Source organism: Acomys minous (genome assembly GCF_964271855.1).
Source record: "Acomys minous genome assembly, chromosome: 3".
Classification (NCBI taxonomy): Eukaryota; Metazoa; Chordata; class Mammalia; order Rodentia; family Muridae; genus Acomys; species Acomys minous.
In genome coordinates this window covers 25,426,431-25,437,337 of record NC_140485.1, presented here as the reverse complement: position 1 = coordinate 25,437,337, position 10,907 = coordinate 25,426,431, and positions in this window count along the sequence as shown.

The following is a 10,907-nucleotide window of genomic DNA, read 5'->3' as shown; positions in this document are numbered from 1 at the left end:
CACTAACACATCAGTCATGGTTTACATTCCCATAACATTTCAGATATATATATATATATAGATAGATATAGATATAGATATAGATATAGATATAGATATAGATACAGATATATTCCACTTCACATTCATAGATCTGGTCTGACTAGAACCAGAGGCACTGCAGGATGAGTGGCTTGCTCTCCTTCTTCTGTGAGGCTCTCTCCCAGAACTGTAAACTGAGTGAAGAGTCTACCTCCAGCTATCAGCAGTGTCTTTGTTTTCCAAAGGTTTCAGGCAACCATTGGGCAGTTTTGGAAAACTCTGCCCTTTCCAGGTAGGGTTCATATTCGCTTTTCCAGATGAAGCTGCCAGTCACGCTGGGTCTTCAGAATGGTAGGAGTTGGTCTCAATCTGAACAAAAGGTAGGCCATGCCTGACTTGCTCCCCTGGGAGAACAAACACAGCCATGTTTACCCTCACCAGGGCACATTCGGAAGCTGAAAAAAGGATAGGCTGTATTCATCCCTTCCTGTGTAGAGTAATGAGCAGCCCAGCTGGGGTGGCTTCTGGACTGACAAAGAAACAGGCAAAAGTTTGGCAAGTCTCTGGGAGACTTAGCAACAAAATTCACTTCCCCCATCTTATTTTCCACCCACTTGGAATGAAGCTTGCCTCCAAACAGCATGAGACCCCTGGGAACTTCTTGCACCCTTTCAACAAATCAGCTGGATGAGGGGTGATGACTCAGTCTCCTTTGCCCTCCAGAGTCACTGCCAGCTCTGGCTAAAGCAGTCCTAGTGTCTTAAAAGGAACTATTTACCTCAGGTTCCCTCCCAGACTCCAGTCAGTCTCGCTGAGTGTCCAAGTACCATCAAAGTGTGTGTGTGTGTGTGTGTGTGTGTGTGTGTGTGTGTGTGTGTGTGTGTGTGTTTGTACTGTGCTTCACTGCTCTTCAGCAAATATCTTTTTGACTGCCTGTGTGTGGAAATGTGCCCACTTATAAATGGGTGTCTCCTGCCAAGAAGAAAAGCTCAGTGCCAACGAAAGAATTCTCCTTCTTCCTTCCTTTTTGGTAATTTTTTTTGGGGGGTGGTTCAGGGAATAAATTAAGACTAGATCTGCCCAGCTATAAACTGGTTCTGCTGCCTCTTAACCATCAAAGTCTGTTAATTAAGTTGCAAAGCATTACTTTACGTGTGGTTCAGAAGAAAAAAAATGTGAACACGCACACACACACACACACACACACACACACACACACACACACACACACACATCACTTATCTGTTTGGAAAAAAATGTTTCTGTTAACTCTGTGTTGGTCTGTAGTTTCTCCTGACTTGTATTGGAGTAATAGGGCTGCAGGCAAGTTGGGGTCCAGAGACACATCATTGCATGATGTACGAGAGAAGTGAGAGAAGGCATCTGGCAATATTGCCTTTTTTTGGGGGGGGGTGTCAAAAATAGAGGGCCAGTGATTCTGCTCAGAGACAACTGAATCATGAGGTCAGAGGTTATTAGTCTATCCAGTCTTATGATCTATAGCTGATAATTAACTTCTCCTGGATAGAGAAGCAAGAGAGAGAAGAGTGGTCTTGCTCGTGCCTCTCTCAGAGTTTAATTTCCTTGATGCCTTGTTCAATTCGCTAACATTGCTTCCTCAGCATTTCCATTATTTATTCCTCACTATCTCACTCATTTTTACCACCGTTTCTCCAGCTTCTTGTTTACCCTAGTCGTGTTATTACTGTTTTCTTTGTCTCCCGCCTCTGCAGAAGCTGTTAGTGAAGACTGGCTTATCAACAACTGCCTTCTTCCTTGAAGAAATGCTGAATTAAATTGTAGAGATAAAAATCTTTTGCGTTCTTTTAAGTTTTAATATTAAGGCCCTAGCTTAATTCTATTTATTTTTGTTTCTGCAGTTTGATTTGGCTCTTAGAGGAACACAGAGCGAAAAGAAATAATATCTTTTCCACGTTTATTTCCAATTTCTTGCTTCCTATTTTATTCAAAGCTTCAAAAATTAGGTGGATGTTTTTGAAACATTTTTTTCTATGTTTCCCACCAAGTTTAAGAATAAAATTAATGTCAATATACAGGCCTCTGAGATATTTAGAAGACATATTTCTGAATATTAATGGAAAGAGATCTGTTTTGGTTTTTTAATCACCGTAAGGATGAATAGCGCAGCTAACTTCATAAGCTTCCAATGTATTCTGAAAAGAACGAATGTGTCTGCAATAGGAGTAAAAGATTACATGAAGACATTGCAGAGTGTGTTTTGGGGGTAAGCCATCGTTCCTCCGAACCCATCAGGCTGCCCTCCCATTGCTCTGAGACAGCAGGATTATGGGACACTGCATGCAGCTCTGCCTGTGTATAGAGGTTTCATGGGCCCCGTGGTTGCTTATACAGCTCTGTCTGTGGAGAAAGTAACACGTGCCACCCACCTTTTGCCTTCCAGTTCATTACACTGTTCTGTCTAGATGGCCTTTCTCAGGAGTTGGGTGAAAGGCTAGAACTCATAACATGTGCCAAAACACTGGAGAAGGTGCGTGTTTGTCTGCTCAGCACCTGTTGCTAAGCTGAGAGCTTGCTGACCGTAAAGCATATCTCACTTGTGTCCGTAGTCCAGAGTGTAGCCTGGAGCTTGGGGAAGGGCGGAACCACAACGGATGCAACCTAACAACAACAGTGTGTGGAAGTGGAGAAAGAAATGGGCGATGGTGAAAGAAGATGCACTCAAAAAAAAAAAAAAAGACATAAAGCCTCTTTGTAGAATCTGTGAAGATGTTTTTAATTAAATTATAAGTGTAAAACTTTTCTCTCTCTCTTTTCCTCCTCCCAGCTACCCCCACTCACCCTCTCATGCCCTCCAATTGATAACACTCTTTTCTTTGTGTATTACGATAAAGCATAATCTTAGCAAAAAGTTGCACTGATTTTGATTCTTGTCTCCTCCTGAATGGAACATCTGGTTGGATGTCTGTTGTTCTAGAAACGAAGGTAAAGAATAAGCTTGTCTGTGGAAGACGGTGCCCTTCGTATCCCAGTGTCTGGAAGGCATGTGTGCATTGTCCTGGCTGTAAAGGGAGGAGGGTTGGAAGATGCGCTTGTCTCTCTCACCTCCTGGAATGTGTTTCCTACTCTCCTTCAGCACTTCCCTTCTTCTGTGGTCACGTCTATGTTTTTATTGACACTCTAAAACATCTTAAATACTACTTCAATTTTCCACACTGTACTTCCTTATATCCCTACTTCTTCTCTTATTCATTTACTATAATCTGAATTGTCAAGGACCAATTCAATTCCTTTTCTGCAAGTAGATTAATTTAAGACTTTTACCGTAATCTAAGCCCAGTATCTTCTCAACAGCTGAGACGTGGCTGCCTATACTCCCCAGCCAGCGTGAGTCCAGACTATCTAAATGGCTATTTCATTGTATCCTTGGATGTTTTTACATCAGAGAAAAATAAATAGCCTTTGTAAGCTTGTTTTCTCTTACTGTTTCTCTGGGGCACTCTTCTCTGCCATGGCTACTGTCACAAATATTATTTCTGATTTTTACCTTTCTCAGCCAAATTATCTTGGCCCTTTAGACATTTCAATGTCTCAAACAGATGCTTCATAGTATTACTTGGTGACTGGATACAATTTTCAGAAATTATTTATGGAAGTGGATGAAAATAGAGTATTATACCTTATGAAGCTTTTCACAGGAGGCACACTTGATAGCGTGAGCATTTAGACAAATGGGCAGATGAATGCAGCAATGTTCTCATTCCTGTCTTAGCTAGAAGAGGAACAGATGGCAGCTAAGATGCACAAGACGCTGGTAAGGCAGACCTCCTTGTGCCCAGTGATGCTGGACTGAATCACCTTTGACCTTAACAATCTCTATGGACAACACAGATTTGTCTTGGTGGTTTTGTTTTTTGTTTGTTTGTTTTTCTGTTCTTATTTTTTCTGTTGGGGCTAAGGAGGGCCTGAAGGTGGGAGGGTGGGCCTGGGAGGAATGGGAATCAAGTGTGATCTGGGTGCATTGTATGAAATTCCCAAATCATTAATAAAACAAATTATTTTGGGGGAAAATCTGTGTGTGTGTGTGTGTGTGTGTGTGTGTGTGTGTGTGTGTGTGTGTGTGTGTGTGTACATTTCACAGTGTATGTGTTCTCAGAGGACAAATTTGTGAAGTGAGATCTCTCTTTGCACCTTTATGTGTGCTCCAGGGATAAAAATGAAGTGACCAAGCTTGAGCAACAAATGCCTTTTGCCTGCTGAGATATCTTTCTCACACAGCCTCTGACTCTTGCTAGTCATTCACGTTCCCACTCTCCACAAGCACAATACATTTTTTTCTCACTCTTTCACAGTTTCAGTAGGTGGCTGGTATTTCCAGGTATTATATGTTCTTCTCACTGGTCCCTTGGAGAGGAGGGTAGACTTTTCATGCACTAACGTTTTCAACACTACTGATAGGCATGCTTGCTACCACAAAGGTCCGTAAAAACACTCACTACACTACACTATTTCTACTTTTGCCTAAAACCCATAGTAGGCACACCCAATTGCCAGGAAATCTTATATATCTTGTGATCCAAGCTGTGTACAGAGCAGATGCTCACTAAACATTTCCTCCGGTTGAAGATCAGCATGTTTAAATCTACTTACACTTTTAACATCAGGCGCTATATTTCTTGAAGTTGCATGGGTAGAGGCTGTACTTTTCAGGAGCGGAAATGTTTGCTATGTTTGGTGCACATAAAATATTTCCTCATTTAATCGTTTCAAGGAAGTAATGAGCTGTTGTTTTATTTGCTACCATTTGTTGATCGTTTATCTTCCCGACACACACTACGCCCTTTCTCTTTTTTTATTAACATATATTAATTATACAGAACAATGACTTTCATTATGCTAGTTTCATACTTGAATATAATGTGCGTTAATCATGCACCTTGTTATGATTTGAAAGGGAGGCTCACGTGTTTAGCTGCTTGGCCCAGCCAGTTTGGAGAAACTGTGGGATACACTGAGACATGGGGTCTTAGAATATAGAGTGGGTTACTACCCTGGAGTGAGTTATTGAATGGGAGGGTTGAAGCTTATGCCCACTCCTAGTTTCAGTCTGCAATCCCTTTTTCCTGATCAGCCAAAATACAAAGAGCTGCAGCCTCCATCCCCCACCAGCACTCCTGGCCCCATAGCTATCTGTTAGAACAGACTGAAAAGTCTCCAAAGTGTGAGCCAACAACGCCCTCCTTCCCTTGCGTTGTTTCTGTCAGGTATGACACAACAGTCAGATAACTACCTGGCTCCCTCCCTCCGTCATCTTCTCCTGATGTCCTCTGCCCTGCTGATTTTTTCCCCCTGATTCCTATTTTCTGTTAGTTCCCTCTTTCTTGTCATCTCTCTTACTCTAAATATAAATTGAACATATGAGAGAAAATGTGATATTTGTCTTTCTAAATCTATCTCATTTTACTTATACATTTCACCCATTTCCGCGCAGATAGCATAATTTTCATTTTTCCTTGTAGATGAATAATGCTTCATTGTATGAGTGTACCTGTTTTTCTTTATTCACCTGGGTTGGCCCCATGACTTGGCTAGTATGAGTAGGTGTGCGAAAGCACGGCATACATTACTGTTGCATGTCTATGTGCATATTCATTTCTAATTCCAGTATATACTGGATTTGCTTCCTCTGGGTCTGTGCCCGGGCCTGTTATATCTGGATTATGTGAAAGCTCCACTTTTAGCTTGTTGGGAACCTCTATGCTGATTTTTTTATAGTGTCACAACTAACGCAGCTTCCCACCAATAGCGTGCATGTTTCTTTCTTATGCCCCTCTGTCCTCTATCCTTATTCCACCAAGATTTGCTCAACTTTCTGCCGTCCGTTCCACTAGCATTTGTTGTTGCTCATTTTATTGATAGCAATATTGCTATCAATATCGGTAGAGGTTTTAAACTTTTTATTTATTTGTTCTCTGTGTGTGCATAGCTTGTGCACGTGCATGGATGCATGAGTGCCAAGACTTCTATGTGTCAATCAGAGACTGGCTGGCAGGTGTTGATTCTTTTGGGTCCTGGGGTCATTGGGTTTCACAGCAAGTGCCTTAATCTGCTGTGCCATCTTGCTTGCCCCTAATGCAGTTTTGATATAACTTTCCTTCAGGACTAAGGATGTTAAATGGTTTGTGTGTGTGTGTGTGTGTGTGTGTGTGTGTGTGTGTGTGTATGTGTGTGTGTGCATTTACTGGACATTTTCACTTCATTCAAAACCTATCAGTTCTATTCATGTGTCCATTTATTGACTGAATTCTTTATTCTTTTATATTAGTTTTTAAAAATACTAATTAGCACCTCATAAAAACAGTCGGGTCATGAAACTCTGAAGAGCAGCCTTGCATATGAACGTAGCATTACTGTCGGATGCTTCTTCCTCTTCTTTAAAAAATATTTATTCGCATTACATGCTGATTTTTATCCCCTCATTCTTAACTTCTCACTTCCACTCTCCCTCCCTCTTCTGCCCTTTTCCCCTCCCCTAGACCTCTTACGGGGGGGGGGGGGGGAGAGGAGACAGGGCTGAGGCTCCTCCATCACTGTCTGACCTCAGCCTATCAGTTCTCATCAGAATAGCCTGCCTCCTCTTCCTCTGTGTGCCCATCAGGTTCCCTGCTAAGGGGCAGTGATCAAATCCCAGGCACCTGAGTTTGTGTCAGAGGCAGTTCCCGAGTCCACCCGCCTCCTTGGAGAATTAGTTATCCATCTGCTAGACCAAACAGGAGGTCTAGGTCCTCTGCTTGCAATGCCCTTGGTTGGTGCATCAGTTGGTGCAGGTTACCCTGGCTACAGACCTTCCAGGCTTGATGGACTCCTTGTGGATGTCCTCATCCCTCTAGTTGTTTCCATTCTCCGACTCTCCCATGCAACTCTCAGTGCTTCACTCCGAGTCCAGCTGTGAGTCCCAGGATCTGCCCTGATCCCCTGCCGGTTGAGTCTGTCAGAGGACATCTATGTTGGCCTAATGTCAGCTTATAAGTGAGTATATACCATGCATGTCTTTCCAGGTATGGGTTACCTCACTCAGGATGTTTTTGTCTAGTTCCATCCCTTTGCCTGTAAATTTCAACATTTCCTTGTTTTTGATAGCTGAATAGTACTCCATTGTGTAAGTGTACCACAGTTTCTTTATCGATTCTTCAGCTGAGGGACATCTAGGTTGTTTCTAGATTCTGGCTATTATGAACAAAGCTGCTATAAAAATAGTTGAGCAAATGTCCTTGTATTTTGAAGCATCTTTCAGGTATATGCCTAGGAGTGGTATAGCTTTCTGAGAAAGTGCCATATTGATTTCCAAAGTGGTTACACAAGTTTGTACTCTCACCAGCAATAAAGGAGTGTTCCCCTTTCTCCACATCCTCACTAGCATGTGCTATCACTTCAGTTTTTGATTTTAGCCATTCTGATGGGTGTAAGATAGAATCTGAGAGTTGTTCTGATTTGCATTTCTTTGAAGACTAAGGAAGTTGAGTAAACACTTTAAGTGTTTCTCAGCCTTTGATATTCCTCTTTTGAGAATTCCATTTACCTCTGTACCCCATTTTTAATTGGATTATTTGGTTTGGTGGTGTTTAATTTTTTTATTTATTTTTAAATATATTTTATAATTTATTCATATTACATCTCAATTACTATCCCATCCCTTGTATCCTCCCATTTTTCCCTCCCTCCCTCCCATTTTCCCCTTACTCCCTTCCCATATAACTGTGACTGAGGGGACCTCCTCCCCCTGTATATGCTCATAAGGTATCAAGTCTCTTCTTGGTAGCCTGCTATCCTTCCTCTGAGTGCCACCAGGCCTCCCCATCCAAGGGACGTGGTCAAATATGGGGCACCAGAGTTGATGTGAAAGTCAGACCCCACTCTCCACTCAATTGTGGAGAATGTCCTTTCCATTCATATTTCAGATATTAGCCCTTTCTTGGATGTAGAGTTGGTGAAGGTCTTTTCCCAATCTGTAGGCTGCTGTTTTGTTCTGTTGACAGTGTCCTTTGCCTTGCAGAAGCTTTTCAATTTCATAAGGTCCCATTTATTAATTTTTGCCCTTAGAGCCTGAGCTATTGCTGTTTTGTTCAAGACATTGTCTCCTGTGCCAATGAGTTCAAGGCTCTTCCCCATATTTTCTTCTAATGATTTAGTGTATCTGGTTTTCTGTTGAGGTGTTTAATCTACTTGGACTTTAGTTTTGTGCAGTGTCATAAAGGTGGATCTATTTTAATTTTTCCATAGCTAGACATCCAGTAAGACCAGCATCCTTTGGTGAAGATGCTATCTTTTTTTCCCATTGTATGGTTTTGGCTCCTGTATTAAAAATCAAGTGTCCATAGGTGTGTAGGTTGTGTTTCTGGGTCTTTGATTTGATTCCATTGATCAACCAGACTATTTTTATGCCAGTACCATGCTATTTTCATTACTGTTGCTCAATAGTACAGCTTGCAATCAGGGATGGATATTCCTCTGGAAGATCTTTTATTATACATGATTGTTTTAGCTATTCAGGGTTTTTTTCCCATATGAACTTGAGAAATGATCTTTCAAGGTCTTAAGGAATTGTGTGGGTATTTTGATAAAGATTGCATTGAACCTGTGTATTGCTTTTGGTAACGTGGTCATTTTTTTACTGTGTTGATTCTCTCAATCCATGAGCATGGGAGATCTTTCCATCTTCCGATATCTTATTCAATTTCTTCAGAGACTTGAATTTTTTTCATTCAAGTGCTTCACTTGCTTGGTTACAGTTATACCAAGATACTTTTTATTATTTGTGGCTATTGTGAATGGTATAGTTTCCTTACTTTCTTTCTCAGCCTGTTTGTCATTTATATACATGAGGGATACTGATTTTTTTTTAGTTGATTTTGTATCCAGCCACTTTGCTGAAAGTTTATCAGTTGTAGGAGACACTTGTTGCAGTCACTTATGTATACTATCATATCATCTGTGAATGGTGATTCTTTGACTTCTTTTCCAATTTGTTTTCCCTTGATCTCCTTTAGTTGTCTTATTGATCTATCTAGAACTTCATGTACTATTGAAGAGATAGGAAGAGAGTGGACAGCCTTGTCTTGTCCCTGATTTTAGTGGAATTGATTTTAGTTTTCCTCCATTTAATTAGATGTTGGCTATAGGCTTTCTGTAGATTGCCTTTACTGTGTTTAAGTATGTGCCTTGTGTTCATGATCTCTCCAAAACTTTTTCACATGATTGGGTGTTGGAATTTTCAAATTTTTTTGGCATTTAAGGATATGATGATGTGATTTTTGTATTTCAGTTTATTTATATGATGGATTACATTGATGACTGCGATGAAGCCTACTGAGTCATAGTGAATGATTCTTTAATGTGTTCTTGGATTCAGTTTGCAAGTATTTTATTGAGTGTTTTTGCATCAGTGTTCATAAGGGAAATTGTTCTGAAATTCTCTTTCTTTGTTGAGCCTTTCGGTGGTTTAGGTATCAAGGTGACTGTGACCTCATAGAATGAGTTTGGTGATATTCCTTGTTTCTGTTTTGTAGAATAGTTGGAAGAGAATTGGTATTAGCTCTTCTTTGAAGATCTGGTTGAATTCTGTCCTGAATCCCTCTGGCCCTGGGCTGTTTTTGGTTGGGATACTTTCGATGACTGCTTCTATTTCCTTAGGAGATATAGGACTGTTTAATTTGTTTACCTGATCTTGATTCAATGTTGGTAATTGGTAGCTGTTAAGAAAATTGTCCATTTCCTTTAGATTTTCAAATTTCGTGGCATATAACTTTTGACATAAGACCTAATGATTCTTTAGATTTCCTCAGTTTTTGTTGTGTTTCCTCTTTCATTTCTGATTTTGTTGCTTTGAATACTCTCCCTCTACTTTTTAGTTAGTGTGTCTCAGCATTTATCTATCTTGTTGTTTTTCTCAAAGAACCAACTCTTGGTTTCATTGATTCTTTGAATTATTTTCTTTATTTCTAATTTCTTTATTTCAGCCATTAGTTTGATTATTTCCAACCATCTACTCTTCTTTGGTGTTTCTGCTTCCTTTTGTTCTAGAGCTTTCAGGTGTTCTGTTAAGTTGCTAGTATGTGATCCTCCAATTTCTTTATGAATATGCTTAGTGCTATGAATTTTCCTCTTAGCACTGCTTTCATTTTGTCCCATAAGTTTGGTTATGTTGTGCCTCATTTTTGTTGACTTGTAAAAAGTCTTAATTTCTTTTTTATTTCATCCCTTATCCGGAGATCATTGAGTAAGGAGATGTTGAATTTCCTTGAGCGTGTAGGCTTTCTGTTGTTTCTGTTATTGTTGAGTTACAGCTTTAATCCATGGTGGTCTGATAAGATGTAAGGGATTATTTCAATCTTGTTTTATCTGTTGAGGTTTTCTTTGTGACCAAGTAGATGATCAATTTTGGAGAAGGTTCTGTGAGGTGCTGAGAAGATATATTATTTTGTGTTTGGATGAAATGTTCTGTAGATATCATTAAGACCCATTTAATTTGTGACATATATTAGTTTTATTATTTTTCCATTTAATTTTTGTCTTGATAAGCTGTGTATTGGGGAGGGTAGGCTATTGAAGTTTCCCACTGGTAGTGTGTAGGGTTCTATGTATGATTTGTGTTTTAATAATGTTTCTTTTATGAATGTGGGTGCTTCTGCATTTGGGTCATAGATGTTCAGGACTGAAACTTCCTCTGGGTGTATTTTTCCTCTGATGAGTAATAGGTGTCCTTCCAAGTCTCTTTTGATTAATTTTGGTTGAAAGTCTATTTCATTAGATACCAGAATGTCTACTACAGCTTGCTTCTTAGTCTATTTGTTTGTAATACCCTTTTCCAGCCCTTTACTCTCAGATAATGTCTATATTTATTGCTGAGC